The sequence below is a fragment of the Anomaloglossus baeobatrachus genome, chromosome 2, assembly GCF_048569485.1.
Source record: "Anomaloglossus baeobatrachus isolate aAnoBae1 chromosome 2, aAnoBae1.hap1, whole genome shotgun sequence".
NCBI classification, from domain to species: domain Eukaryota; kingdom Metazoa; phylum Chordata; class Amphibia; order Anura; family Aromobatidae; genus Anomaloglossus; species Anomaloglossus baeobatrachus.
In genome coordinates this window covers 648584342-648599722 of record NC_134354.1, presented here as the reverse complement: position 1 = coordinate 648599722, position 15381 = coordinate 648584342, and the positions used below count along the sequence as shown (strand labels likewise).

General features: G+C 42.4%; 1 protein-coding gene across 2 annotated transcripts in view; it reads left to right on the top strand.

Moving 5' to 3' along the window:
* The window catches only part of DGKA (diacylglycerol kinase alpha), a 311491-nt gene that overhangs the window by 83228 nt on the left and 212882 nt on the right, over positions 1–15381 (top strand). The window contains exon 2 of one of the 2 annotated variants that reach the window (XM_075336997.1): positions 9282–9410. The exons of the other annotated variant lie outside the window; for it this stretch is intronic. The gene's annotated coding sequence lies outside the window, so the exon portion shown is untranslated. The remainder of the gene's footprint in view (positions 1–9281; positions 9411–15381) is intronic. 2 annotated transcript variants of the gene reach the window in all.

Sequence of the window (15381 nt, the reverse complement as noted above, 5' to 3'; positions counted from 1 at the left end):
GCCTGGACTAAAAGTACTCTGCAGTAATGAAAGCATAATGGCTAGGAACTGAAAGGTCGCTGTTCACATTAATGTGTCATATTTCATCTAAAATATACCCCTCTAGGGGAAACCAAGCTGGAAAAATGGATTCATAAAAAAATGATCTATTGTACATAGTGCTAATTATAGTTTGGTGGGAGAGGAAATAATGCTGCTTTTGCCTGTGGTATCGCCTGCACTTTTTGCTTGATGCCTAAGCAGTTTTATATGATCGTTTGTGTGGATGTTTTATTTGTCTACAGGGTTTTGTCTGTTGTTTTGCTGAAACTTATTTTTCTAAAAAAGATATTGACATCATGATTCGATGCCAAGTATTCTCCAAATGAGATGCAGCCCTGTGAAATGGAAATGATAATGAGACATCCAGTGCAGAATCTCATAATTCTGTGTTTTATAGCCCTGTCTATCATTTTAATTGCTTTCATGAGTCAAAACCCATTCACGCTTTTAAGACAAAAGGAGCAAATTAAATATCTATGCTACTCAAATTTAGAGTCCCAAGTACACCCTTTATAGCCAATTAGATGCCTCCCTGATGGTCTTACACGGTGGATAACTATCTGCCTGAATTTCTCAGCATTGAGGACCCCATTAATACTGATCAAATTCCCAACTTCATTTGCTGAAATGCCATCCCAGACTTGTATGGGACCTCCACCATGCTTCACTGTTGCCAGCAGACACTCATTAGTGTACCACTCTCCAGTCTTTTGGCAAACAGCTGCCTTCTGTTACAGCCAAATATTTCACATTTTAACTCATCAGTCCAGAGTACCTGCTGCCATTTTTCTGCACCTCAGTTCCCATTTCTATGTGCATTGTTGGGTTGCTTAACGTCACGTCTCACTAAGCGACATCGCTAGCCACATCGCTGCTGAGTCACGGTTTCGGATTTTGCTAGCGATGTCGCGGTGTGTGACATCCAGCAACGACCTGGCCCCTGCTGTGAGGTCGCCGGTCGTTGTTGAATGTCCTGGACCATATTCTTCAAAGGCGATGTCCTGCTGGGCAGGAAGCATCGCTATGTTTGACACTGTGTGCCAGGGTCCCAATGACAGCAGAGATCGTTAGACAGGTCGCTACTGCGACCTGTATCGTTAATGAGTCGTTGGTAAGGTCTGACAGTGTGACATCTCACCAGCGACCTCCCAGTGACTTACCAGCGATCCTTATCATGTCGGATCGTTTTCGGGATCGCTGGTAAGTCGCTAAATGTGACGGGGGCTTTAGTCTTGTTTCCATGTCAAAGAGATGGCTTTTTATCGGCAATACTTCAATGAAGACCACTTCTGGCCAGACTTCTCCAAACAGTAAATGGGTGTAGATGGGGCCCACTTGTTGCTGTAAGTTCTGAGCGGATATCTCTACTGATTTTGAAGGCAAGTATGATGTGTTTTATATATGGTGCACTTCTTGGCCAGTTTCCTTGGCTGACCCCTGTGTCTACAGTTCTCAAAGTTGCCCTTCAGAAAAGCTTGAAAAGTACATCTTGAAACCCCAGTCTGCTTTTAAATCTTTGTTTGGGAGAGACGTTTGTGATACATTATAACTACCTTAAGTCTTGTTGCTTTGCTCAGTCTTTCCAGTGTCATATCGCAGGTCATAAACTATCTTCCACAATCTCACCTCTGTAGCAGTTTGGTTGTTCCTCACCCAGTTTTAAGCTTCCATCATGGCTTTTTCAGTTAATGATGGTGTTTCTACCCACATATAAAAATCATGATCATCTGTTTTGTATAATTGGTTACTCATACACATGACCTTAATCCACCAAAATTCCTTTCTTTTTACAAGTGTAACTAGAAGAACTGATGCTGTTTTGAAGGCAAAGTGTGGTCACACCAAACACTGATTTGATTTAGAGTTCTCTTGTGTTTATTCACAGTGTGTTTTGTTACTTAAATCCTTCACAACATATAAGGTATATTTACATCATATGTTGTGTTGCTTGCTTTGGTGTGGCTTCACACGTCGAGCCCGCATCTTTCCCTGCCTCTAACAGCTGCAGGTGGATCGAAGGCAGGGAATAGGCGATTGCTGTGATGGGTGATATCAAGATTCCTAAGTGCAGTATTATACTTCATTCCGTCCTGAACTGTCACCAATTTTGAATGGGATTGAGTAGGAAAATAAATTCCAGCACAACACTTCCTTCAAATTTCATTGTTGAGTTCTCGATCGATAACACGGGGATTGTAGAGAAAATGTGTTGGATATGTATACAAATATACATAAATTTATATGTCAAGGGGTTAATAATAGTGTTAAAAATACTTGGAGGAGGTTAGGGTTTGGTTTATGGGAGTTAATAATTGTGCAGGAGGGTTAATACAGGGGTCTAGGGCTTCGTATATCAAGAAGATGCAGGGGGACAGGGTGAACGTCAATGGTGTGTGTGTGTGTGTGTGTGTGTGTGTGTGTGTGTGTGTGTGTGTGATATACACAGACATAAATACTTCCCCTCTACAGTAGTGCGAAATTTGTGCCGAAATTTGTGGCATAAATAAAATAATTCCAAGATATTTGTAATACATTTGTGTTACAGTTTGTGACTTTTTATGCTAGGATAGGAAACTGGTGACTCACATTATAGAAAAATATCTGGAATTCCTACAATGGCATAAGTAAAAACAGGCAGAGACATATGGAATAGACTTTTAAAATAGTGCAAATTAAAAACACGCAAAAAAATACCCCATTGAAAACCATACAAAAAAGCTCAAAGGCAATAATGAATCAGGGCCCATAGTGTGTAATGTTTTCTTACAACTGGTGCTTTGGTGCTGCTCAGATGTTTTGGTAAAAGTGTCAGTGAACTACATATTGCATCTGTGTACGGCCATTATTTCTTTTAGTTATTTAGCAAGAACAAACATTTCATGTTCTTAGAGTGGAACAGTATTTCCATACATTGCTTTAAGGCTGAATTCACGTCACATTTTATCCACTCGTCAGTGGCTCTGTAAGTGTTAACATCCGAAGCCCTAAAAAGCTAAATTCGGACATTTGCGCTGATGGGGCCATTGACTTTAATGATGTAGACGGAATCACATTGTGCTCTGTCGGACATCATTTTCAGCCTAAGGCGGGCACCAAGAGGTGGTCAACTATGTCTTAATGCCCACCTCAAATAGGTATATACGATCGAAATTTATGTCCGACAGCGCGCACTGTGACTCCATCTGCATCATTAATCCCAATAGTCTCATCAACACAAATGTCCTAAACTCGTTTTCCAGAGCGTCAGACGTAAGCCCCATTAGAGCTGCTGACTATAGTCTAAAATGGAGTGTGAGCATAGTCTTAAGTATTTGCATCCTGTCATAACCAAGGAATAAAAGATTTAGCCAATTTCATAAGTTCAAATAGAGTTTAATTTTCCCTAAATGGGAAAAGGTAGCAAGTTACATAAGTTCATGCACTCTGTGTGTGAGCCACGGATTTAGCACAATTACTGTTTTGCCACCAGACCATGCTTAGGTAGACAACTTGTGCCTCTTTTTTGCTATTATGTGGGGGCATTGTTGCATGATGCCGCTTTTAGTTGATCTATCATTAGGTCCGTAAATTATTTCAAATCTGTTTTATTGATGAAACTGTTGTCAACATACAAACATATCATTTGTGCAATTACAATACATAAACATCATTTTCTCAATGCCGGGATAACATCCAGAAATTGTTACATTACTAAATTTCTTGGAATTCTTCAAATTATCTTTGTGCTATTACCATATAACCATTGATAAATTATAGGTCAGAATTCCCACTTCTTTTGACTTCCCGTATCCTAATATACTCATTCTCATTGTATGTCTATTGTCTTTTGAATTATTGATAAATCTTTTCATCTAAAAAATGAAACTAGAAAAATTCAGATTAATGCTCCAAAAAGAAAGAAAGAAGAGGAAAGATACAAGCATAAAGAAGAGGAAATTAGAGAGAAAGGAGGAGAGCAAGAAAAGAAAAGAAAAAAAAGGGGGGGGGTGGAGGAATGAGACTCCCCACCGTTTCTCAGTTCAAAAAGCTCACCAAACTCTCCACAAACTCTGGGGACTCCATGAACATAATCCATGGTGGCCAAACTGTAGTAAATTTTTCTGTGCTCCCATTTAGTTCTGCTGTCAGCTCCTCCATTCTCTGGAGGTTTGTCATCTCCTCCAACCAATCAAGTCTGTTTCCAAAATCGTGGGATAATCATACGGGCAGCCGCCAGGCAAAGTCGCAACATGTCCCTTTTTTGTGTTTTAATAGCTCCTGGGAGCATGGAAAGAAGGGCAACCTGGGGGGACTTTTCTATTTTACCACCGCTCATCTTTTTGTACAGGTAGAACACTGCGTCCCAAAAGGGTTGCAGCTTAGTACAACTCCACCATATGTGTAGCATTGTACCTGTGTCTGTGCCACACCTCCAGCACACATCAGACACAGAGGGAAGTATAGCATGTAATTTAGTTGGGTAATGGTACCACCTTGTGAGAATTTTATAACTTTTCTCTTGAGCGGCGCACGCCAAGGAAAGCTTGTGGGTCCACAGGTACGCTCTGCTCCAATCGTCCTCTGATATATCCTCTCCCAGTTCCTCTCCCCATCTACAGACAAAGTGAGGTTTATCCACCCTATTTCTCTGGTTCAGCATTTTATAAATGAGCGAGATGCCATGTCCAGGTGATGACCCCTGTAAAAATACTTTCTCAAAAGGAGTGGGGGGTGTCCTCATTTTTCTCTCCCTGTCCTGGTACGAGATGAAAGATTTCAACTGCATATATTCCATCCAGGAAATCTCTCTCCCTGTGGCCTGCATGGAAGTATAAGTTGGTAGGGTGTGTCCCTGGAGTACGTGACCAAAACGAGTATCATCCGCCCGGGTAAATCCCCCGAATTTATGGGAGTGGAGTCCCGGGGGGAACTTCTTATTACTTAATACGGGGGTAAGTGGGCCCTGCTCCTGAGAGAGAGATCCCTTTTTTATCTCTCCATCCCACATCCCCATCGCTGTCCGCGTGAACTCCATTCCCTTCGCTATCTGGATCCTACTTTCTTTCTCTAACCATGGGAGTAAATGTAAGGGAGTTCCCAGCATATCCTGTTCGATCACCACCCATTGTTTTGAATTCCTATGAAAATGCCAGTCCAGTAATCTCGTTAGGATAGCTGCCTTGTAATATAACTGAAAATTTGGGAGCCCCGCCCCCCCGTCACTTTTGTGTTTGGTCAGAGTTTTAATTCCTGTTCGCGGTCTCCTGTTCCCCCAGACAAACCCAGACAAGGCTGTCCGGATCTTGGAGAAGTAACTTAGCGGTAGCTGTATGGGTATTGTCTGAAACAAGAACAGGAACCTCGGTAACACATCCATTTTTATCGCGTTTATACGCCCAAACCACGTCAATCTCTTTTTGTCATATTTCTTTAAGTCCCTTATTGTCCTTTCTAATAAGGGGAAAAAATTGTGATGTACAATTTTTGTTGGATCCCTAGGTACCATAACTCCCAGATATTTTAAAACTGATGGTTGCCACTTAAAAGGTAAGTTTTGTGATACTCTCGCAAGGTCTTCTGCCGATAAAGTCACGTTCATGGCCTCTGATTTGGAAAAATTTACTTTGAAGTTGCTTAAGTTGCCAAACTCTTCGAACTCCTTGAGCAAGTACGGGAAGGATATGTGTGGTTGGGAAATGAACATGAGAAGGTCATCCGCGAATAGAGCCAGCTTACAGTTCTCCCCACCCGCCTCTATCCCGTGGATGCTTGTGTTGTTTCTCAGGGCGACCGCAAGGTGCTCCATGACTATGACGTATAACAAGGGCGACAGTGGACATCCCTGTCTCGTTCCATTGTGGACCAGAAAGGATGATGATAGAAACCCATTTGTCCTGACTTTTGCTGAGGGTCTCGTATACAGGGACGCAATTCTACCCAAAGATTTCTGACCCAAACCCACCTGTCTCAAGGCTGCCATCATAAAGCTCCAACTGACGTGGTCGAAGGCCTTCTCCGCGTCCACTGAAAGTAAACACATGGGAAGAGACTGAGCCTTCGACCGAGCCATCAGGAGGAACAATTTGTTGGTGTTGTCCCGTGCCTCCCGGCCTTTTACGAATGCCACCTGGTCCGTATGTATTATCCCAGGCAGGGACGGGGCAAGTCTGTTGGCAAGTGCTTTAGAGAAAAATTTCAAATCTAAATTAATCAGTGAGATAGGTCTGTAATTTGTAACCAGCAAGTGGTCCTTTCCCAGTTTGGGGATAACACATATGTGTGCTTCAAGAGACTGTGCTACCCACTGGGAGTTTTCAGATATGGAGTTAAATACTTTGGTCATGAATGGGGATAACTGAGTCTGAAAATTTTTATAGAACTTAGGCGTAAACCCGTCCGTACCTGGGCTTTTGCCTGAGGGAGAATCCCTGATAATAGATGCCACTTCTGTCTCTGCAAAGTCTGCTTCTAGGTTTTCAACCTCAGTATTGGGTATAGTCGGCAGGGCTGTTTTAAGTATGTAATCATTTATTTTAGTCTCCAAAGCTTCTTGTGGCATATCCCCAAATTTGCCCCTTATGTCGTAAAGGTCACTACAATATTTTTTTAAACTGCTCCGCTATGTGGATTGGGTTCTGAGTCAAAAGGCCGTCCGATTTTTTGATCGTAGGGATGTGACTGGGGTCCCCCCTCGGATGTAATAACCTAGCTAGTGGTCTACCACATTTGTCCACATATTCATACATAAATCTTTTTAGTCTATTCCTGTGGCGCTCGTATTGTCGGTCCAGAATGGATTTAAGTTCCTCTCTGTTTTTAACTAGCTCTGTCAGTGTCACCGGGGATAATGTCTGCTTATGGCTCTTCTCTAGGTCTGAAATATTCTAAAGTAGAGACAGAATGGTTTGGGCTCTCTCCCTCTTAATCCTAGCCCCATGTTTGATCAGAATCCCTCTCAACACACACTTGAGTGTATCCCATTGAACAGGTAGGGTAGTAGTGTCTCCTGAGTGTATCTCCAAGAATTCATCTATTGTGTTCTGCAGGTCTTTCAAGCATCCCTGGTCCCTCAGCAGACTATAATTCAACCGCCAAGACCACGGCCTCCCAGGCCCGTTCGGGATAGTGAGGCTCAAAAATATGGGGGCATGATCTGACCAAGAGATACTGCCTATAGAGGCCTGTATCTGCCATGTCAGGGCCTTCTGACTTACAAGGAATTGGTCTATGCGGCTGTACGAAGAGTGAGCCGGGGAAAAATATGTGTAGTCACGGTCTACTGGGTGTAGTGTTCTCCATGCATCCACTAATCTGAGTTCCTGTATACAAAGTTTAACCTTCGTTAGTTTCCTTATTGAGAGAAAGTTATGTCCCGCTGTTGTGTCTACCTTAGGGTCCAAAGTGAAGTTTAAATCACCACCCACGATAACGGTCCCTTCTGCGAATTCATCCAGTGATGACAGGAGATAGGAGCAGGTCGTCGCCGGGTCTCTATTTGGTAGATACCAATTGACAATGGTAAAAATGGATGAGTTAACATTAATTTTCAGGAATATAAATCTTCCCTCCGTGTCCATCCGTGTATCTAGAACTGTGTGTACCAGGGACATATGGATGCCTATGGACACTCCCTTGGATTTTGACTCTGGGTTGGAACTGTGGACCCAGTTTGTGTAATATCTGTCTCTAAAGATGGGGAGGTGACCCGTTTTAAAATGTGTTTCTTGGATCAATAGTATATGGACTCTTTTTTTGTGCATGTCAAAAAATATCTGGGAGCATTTTTGTGGGACATGAAGTCCCATCACATTTAGTGAACCCCAATTAATCTGCGTCATTCCAATGCGGAGGAATGGTGGGGACTCTAGGGTTAGGTTCGGGGATTAGGGAGAGAGAGAGATGTGCAGGCAAGTATGATAGGAAGAGCAGGGAAAGAGAAGAGGAAATAAAAGAGAAGAGGTAAGAAGGTCGATAATACAAAAGAAACTACCAACAAAGCAGTAGAAACCACAGGCAAGGAGGTCAGAGTACCTCCCGCCTGCAAGGTCACAACAAGACCCTAACGTCGGGTCTAAAAAGACTAAAAGTAACTGTATAGGTATAAGAGAATACCAAACTGTCTAACCTAGGGATGGTGAGACTACGCCACTCCTTTATGGCGTGTTATCCCAATCAGGGAGGGAACTTTCTACAAAGGAGCCCCCTGCCCCGGACTAACAATAAACAATTATTAGGTCAGCAAATTATAATGCCAAGTCTGCTGAGCGGTTATGATAAATGAAAAAATATTGTGCCACTTGTCAACTAGCTGATAAGAAAGAACTCACATTTGGTTCCTGTAATGAATGCAGTGGACTCAGAACCAGGAGCATAATATTTTTGTGTTGTCTGGAAGTTGAGCAGATTTTCAGGCAGTGTATTTTGAAGGCTTAAGGGTGCTTTACACTTTACACGCTGCGACATCGCTAACGATAGATCGTCGGGATCACGTCGTTAGTGACGCACATCCGGCGCCGTTAGCGACATCACAGCATGTGACACCAAGGAGCGACGATCAACGATCGCAAAAGCGTCAAAAATCGTTGTTCGTTGACACGTTGCTCCTTTTCATAATATCGTTGGTGGTGCATGCCGCTGGTGGTTCGTTGTTCCTGCTGCATCACACATCGCTATGTGTGACCAATTAGCAATGTGTGGGGCTGCTGAGTTCTGCCCTGTGCATTGCTTATATGTTGCCCTTGCAGGAACAAATTTCAGCTGATTTGGTGGGGTTTCAGGTGTCAAACCCCCACCAATCTCATATTGATAACCTATCCCATGGACAGGCCATTAATATGTCAGTCCTTGACAACCCCTTTTATTGTCTCCAATTTCATTACATTTTGACACATATGGCATAAGTAACGCCTAACATAATGACATGGGGATTTTTTCAACGCTTCATTTCATGCCACTCATCTTAGGATAAGTTGAATCAGGTAAATGAGGGCACATCTGTGGCTGATGTGATAGGTGTCTCCACATTTGCCTTGTATTTGTTACTTTGAGCTCAGCTGCTATAAAGGAACATCATTAAAATATGTATTTACAGAGTAATTACGACAAAGCGTTTTTCATTTTAATAACAGTGATGATTATTTCTTTGGGGAACACATGTTTAATTTAGTAAAACTAGAAAAGAGTTCTTAAGCAAAATAAGTTTTAGATTTTCATTTGGGAACATCTGCTGAATTCTTTTCTTTCCTTCTTGTGTATTACAGTTGCTGCCAAATCTACATCCAAATATAGACTGGGCAAAGATTCAGGTTGTGTAACGCTTATACTCTTAAAGGTCTAAATTCCCGTAAACACTTTCTTCTGATTCACTTAGGCGACTTTATAAATTTCAGGTAATTCAGTTGTATTGTGCCACCTCTCCTGATCGCACATTACTTTATTGAACCTTTTCCATGTTATATAGTGCACACCGATGGCAAAATGTCTTAAAGTGACTTTGTCCGCACAATCCAACTCCCCAAACTGTTTATTTTAGTCATATTGCTATCTGAAAGATAAGGTCAGCCATACCTTTATTTATGCAATCCTTTGCTCCTTGACCAAAAAAGTCATTGTTTTCATTCACATATGCAAATGAGGCCATTGTGATAGGCCAAAGTCCTGGAATTTTTATTATCCATATTTATATTGATTGTGTTAGGCCTAAGACACACGGCATGAAAATCGTAGCTAGTGGAATGCGATAAAACATCGCATTCCACTCGGACTAATATTAACCTTATGTGCCAGCACCTATGAGCGATTATTTTCTCGGCCCTAATTGGACCGAGAAAACAATCGCAGTATGCTGCGGGTGTAATGCGATCCTCTTTCTCTCGCACCCATTCAAGTGTACGGGGCGAGAGAAATATCGCACTGCACTCACATTACATCGGTATAACACGAGTACAGAGTGAGAATGGCAATAGCCAGCAACGGAGGAGAGAGGAAGATAAATCCCTCTCCTCCTCAGCGCCGGCCCTCCCCTTCTCAGCGCTGGCCCGCCCCTCCTCAGTGCCGGCCCTCCCCCCGCAGCTGTGGTCCGATCGCACGATCGGACCTCAGTCACAATGACACTTGCATGACACTCGGCTCCTGCTGTGCTGCCAGCGTGAGCCGAGTGTCATACGATGATTGCAGTAGTCCCTGTGTGGCCCCGGCCTTAAGGCCCTGTCACACACAGAAATAAATCTGCGGCAGATCTGTGGTTGCAGTTAAATTGTGGACAATCAGTGCCAGGTTTGTGGCTGTGTACAAATGGAACAATATGTCCATGATTTCACTGCAACCACAGATCTACCAAAGATTTATTTCTGTGTGTGACGGGGCCTTTAGGCTGGGTGTTTCCCCCTTTAGAGACAGGAGTCTATTTATGTGCATGGTTTCTTATTACTTTTGGGAGGGAGGAGTTTTGGAAAATATAACTTCCTGTTGCACTGTCACTTTTTCTCTCTCTCCTAACAGAAGAGATGGCAGAAGCATTTCCTGCCCACCCCCTTTTTCTTTTGTCTTAAGGTGGCTTTACACACTGCAACATCGCAAACGACATCGCTGTAACGTCACCGGTTTTGTGACGTAATAGCGACCTCCCCAGCGACATTGCAGTGTGTGAAACACATCAGCGACCTGGCCCCTGCTGTGAAGTTGCTGATCGCTACAAATCGTTCAGGACCATTCTTTGGTCCTTTGTTTCCCGCTGTGCAGCATGATCGCTAGAAAGTCTCAGTGTGTAAAGGGGACTTAAATGTGCAGGCAGCAGGAGCCGGCTTCTGCGGACACTGGTAACCACGGTAGAAGCCATGTCCTTGGTTACCCGATATTTACCTTCGTTACCAGCCTCCGCCGCTCTCACTGTCAGTGCCGGCTCCTGCTCCTTGCACGTGTAGCAGAGTACACATCGGGTAATTAACCCGATGTGTACTGTAGCTAGGAGAGCAGGGAGCCAGTGCTAAGCAGTGTGCGCTGCTCCCTGCTCTCTGCACGTGTAGCTGTGTGCGCTGGTAACCAAGGTAAATATTGGGTAACCAACACTTAGTTACCAAGCACAGCATCGCTTCAGTGCGTCGCTGCTGGCTAGGGGCTGGTCACTGGTTGCTGGTGACAGCTCACCAGCAACCCGTGTAGCGATGCTCCAGCGATCCCTGCCAGGTCAGGTTGCTGGTGGGATCGCTGGAGCGTCTGACTGTGTGACCTCTCACCAGCAACCTCCTAGCAACTTACCAGCGATCCCTATCAGGTTGTATCGTTGTTGGGATCGCTGGTAAGTTGTTTAGTGTGACGGTACCTTTACTGTGCAGTTGTATCTTTCATATCTTACTTAACTGCTTAACCTATTTGTATCATTGTATCTTTTGTCTCTAACCTTTCTTTGTACACATAGATATCTTATGTTGATTTGGCATTTTGGCATTAACCTTCTAAGCCCAAGGGAGGGCAATCCTTTAGTCATAGTTCTCTGGAGGTTTCCTCCACAGTGTTTTCCCCCCTCCTGAGTGCAGTAGTATGACACTTCTTGAGTTGGGGGTTTAGTGTCAAATTATAGATTTTAGCCTGGATTTATTAAAAAAAATAAATAAATATATAATATATATTAGAGTAAAAAATAAATTACAAGTCAGAATTAAAGTCAATTTAAATCAAATCAGATTGATATATTATTGTCACAGCTGTAATATTGCGATTGGTAACTTTCCTGTTATTATACTGGTTTGTTTTATTTAATTTACGTTGGTGTATGAGCATGGGTGAAACAGTTATGTCTCACCTGATGAGGAGTGCCTTCGAAGCCCGTGGTCCTAAAGAGCAGTTGTAAAACCACACTAACCGGTGATGACAATAATCCAGCCAGGTTATGCGGTTACGGGATTAGAGGCTCTAGAGGCTGGCAGGCAGCTGGAGGATGGAGATGACTGGCTTACAAATATTGAAGTAAAAAACTCATCAAATACTCAGCAAGTGCACGTGGCCTATGGCTTAAGAGTATGACCTCAGAGGTGAGTGCCTGGTTACTGTGCTTACCTGACAAGAGAGCGAAAGTTCCTGGGGGAGGAGAAGAGAGAAACCAGTAATGGGACTGGGATAAGCTAGTAATGCCACCACTGGTGTGCTTATGGAACTTTATGCCATTAACATTAAATGTTGTGTTTTAAAATTAAAAAAGTCAAATATGGTAATTAGATCCAGCATTTCGTTCTTCATATTGAATTATATCTTTATTAATCCATTAAAATTCCAATAATAAAATGCATGTTTTCCGAGCCTTGGGCCCTCATTGACGCGTTTCGGACCTCAAGTACTTACTCATAGGCATATGAATATTTGCTTCAATTTTAAAATATTTTAGAGGCACTGGAGGATGAATAGAATTTTAAGATGCAAAAGTGCCAAGACCTTTATGCTGTGCTGCATACATCTCATATGAATTCTGCAATAAAGTAATGTGAGTAGGGTTTTTACAAATGCCATTCCTGCATCAAATGCTAATGTTGATCTTGTCCTAAGATAATTAACATTCAGTAGTTAGACCTGAATCTTTCATTGACATCTGATTCTTTTTTTGAAATAAAGCATTTCCCTGCCTGTTTTTTTAAAATATTTTACCTCCTAAAAGAATAATTTGCTGTAATGTTAGTATATTTTATTACTTCCTCCCCTGCTCAAGAGATGTGATATGATCAGACCATGTTTCATGCACGGTCAGAAACAGCCATTATACAGTATATAGCAGGGACACATAAATAAGTAGTGATGGGTGGACTCACAGATAACTAGGATCAGCGAATCTAACTGGATTAAAAAAAAAAATCTGGTTCCGTCTAGAATTAATCATGGATATCTGGCCAATGCCGGTCCCCATATAAGTCTATGGTGTTCGAATCCGGCGTGTAAAAATGGTGGTTGAAGAGATAGGGAAACTGAAGCAAGCGCTTCATCCTTACCGAGTCTCTGGCAAGGCTGTCACTGCTCCCAGGCTGCTTATTCTTCTTCCGGGGCCGCTCATTATTGTTCATCCATATTTACTGCTTCCCCTGCCCACTGGCAGTTCTGGCATCTGTCATTACTTGCAGTCACATGCACCCCAAGCCTGTGTGACAGCGTATCTTGCGGCTTGCAATTACAGACCCTGTCTGTGGCTCTATATTGTGGTGTAAAAATAAATACATATAAGAAAAAATTGGCATAGGGTCCTCCCCGTATTAGGATACCCAGCACAGATAAAGCATACGGCTACATGCTACAGCCCCCAGCCATGCACTTGTCTTAGCTGTGTATCAAAACAAGAGAAACCACATGAGGCTTTTTTTTTAATTATTTAAATAAATAATTTAAAAAAGGTTTGTGCCCCCCCCCCCCCCAATTTTAATACCCAGCTATGATAAAGCCGACAGCTGGGGGCTTGTATTCTCAGGCTGGGGAGACCCATGCTTATTGGCACCCCCAGCCTAAAAATAGCAGCCTGCAGCCACCATGAATTGCCAGATTAGATGTGACAGTCCTGCCACTTTACCCAGCTCTTCTCGATTGCCCTGGTGTGGTGGCAATTGGGGTAACAAGGGGTTAATAACATCCCACGGCTGCCATTAAGCCCTATATTAGTAATAGGAGGTGTCTATGGGACCCCCCCCATTACTAATCTATAAGTGAAAAGAAATAAACACAAACACCCAAAAAATCCTTTATTTGAAATAAAATACAAAGAAAAACTTCTTTCACTCCTTTATGAACTCCCAAAACACCCAGATCCGACGTAATCCACATAAGGTCCTACGACGATTCAAGCGCTGCTACATTTGAATTCACAGTGAGCGGCCATAGAACATGACCTTCTGCTGTAACTTCAGGCAGAGAATGAGCAACGTGATAAGCGATGACGTCACTCAGGTTTGTTGAGGCACAGATGGAGGTACCAGCGGTCTTCCACCTGTGCAGTTTCTCTTATTTTGATACACAGCCAAGATAAGCTCACGGCTGGGGGTTGAAGCCTGTAGCCATATGCTTTATCTGCTCTATGAGAATTTTTTTTTATTATTTTTTTTACAGAAAGCGCCTGTGATTGCTTGCAGTCAAATGCTGTCACACAGGCTGGGGGCGCCTCTGACTGCAACCATTCAGAGACAGCAGGACTGCCGGTGGGCAGGGGAAGCAGTGTATATGGATTAGCAATGATGATCAGCCCTGGAAGAATGAGCAACCCAGAAGCTGTTACAGCCATGCCGGAGACTTGGTAAGTATGAAGCGCTTGCTTCTTTCTTATTTTCTTTCTTTCCTTTATGTTTATTTTTTTTTATTACCTGAGTGTCGGATCCAGATCAATACCTAGAGTTCCCTGAGAATTCTGGACCCAGGTCCAGCACTCGGGTATGTTTTGAAACCACGTGGATTCAGATTTTTACAGTCCGGGTCTACCCATCACTGTTTATAAGATTATCTCGGCACAGGAAAAAAATTTTTAAGTACATCCAATTGTATAAATTATTATTATTATTATTATTATTATTATTATTATTATTATTATTATTATAAGATCTATTGATTAAAATCAACTTTAAAATGAACGTTGTTCATATAAAAACCTCTTTAAGGGCAGCCCACTGGCAATAGTCTACTAGACTAAAAAGACAATAGATGTTCTATCAAAAAAATTAACATCTATGTCCTTTTGATGTGTGCGATATGAATATGACTCATACAACCCAGTTCTCTTCTCTAGAAAAGCAAACTTTTTTTTTTTAGGTCTGTTCTGTGGTGTTAAGGCTGACTATATACGTATGCTGTGTGGGTGATAGTGATAAAGGGTAACGCTCGAAAGGAGTAGGATGTATTCATAGAATGTCTCTATCTGATCAGGCGTCTTTGTAACCAACCGTTTTGTCAAACAGGAAACTTTGTTGTATAACTTTTGTCTATGCTGATTTTATATCTTCCTCCTGCTAGAAAAACTGAAAATATACAAAAGGCATGTACGGTATATCACAGAATTAAGTTCACACCTCACATTTTTGTATATATACTGTATATAAACTTAACTAAACAAAAAAGTGCAGGTTTGTTATAATAAGCAAGCAAGAATTCATTAAAAATGGCATTTTGCCATGCAAAGAATGCGGTCCCTCTCAATTTTTTTTTCTATATGCGGCCCATACACCCAGCTGAGTTTGAGACCCCTGCTTTAGAGCCTTAATTTCAGGTGCAGCTCTTTGTAACTACTCACCTTTGCTATAACTAGTCATGTGCCTTAACATCTGATGCCTGTTATAGAATCTCATCATTCTTATGCTGACCACTTTGGAAGGAGCCAGTCTCTAATTAGCTGAAGTTTTGTGA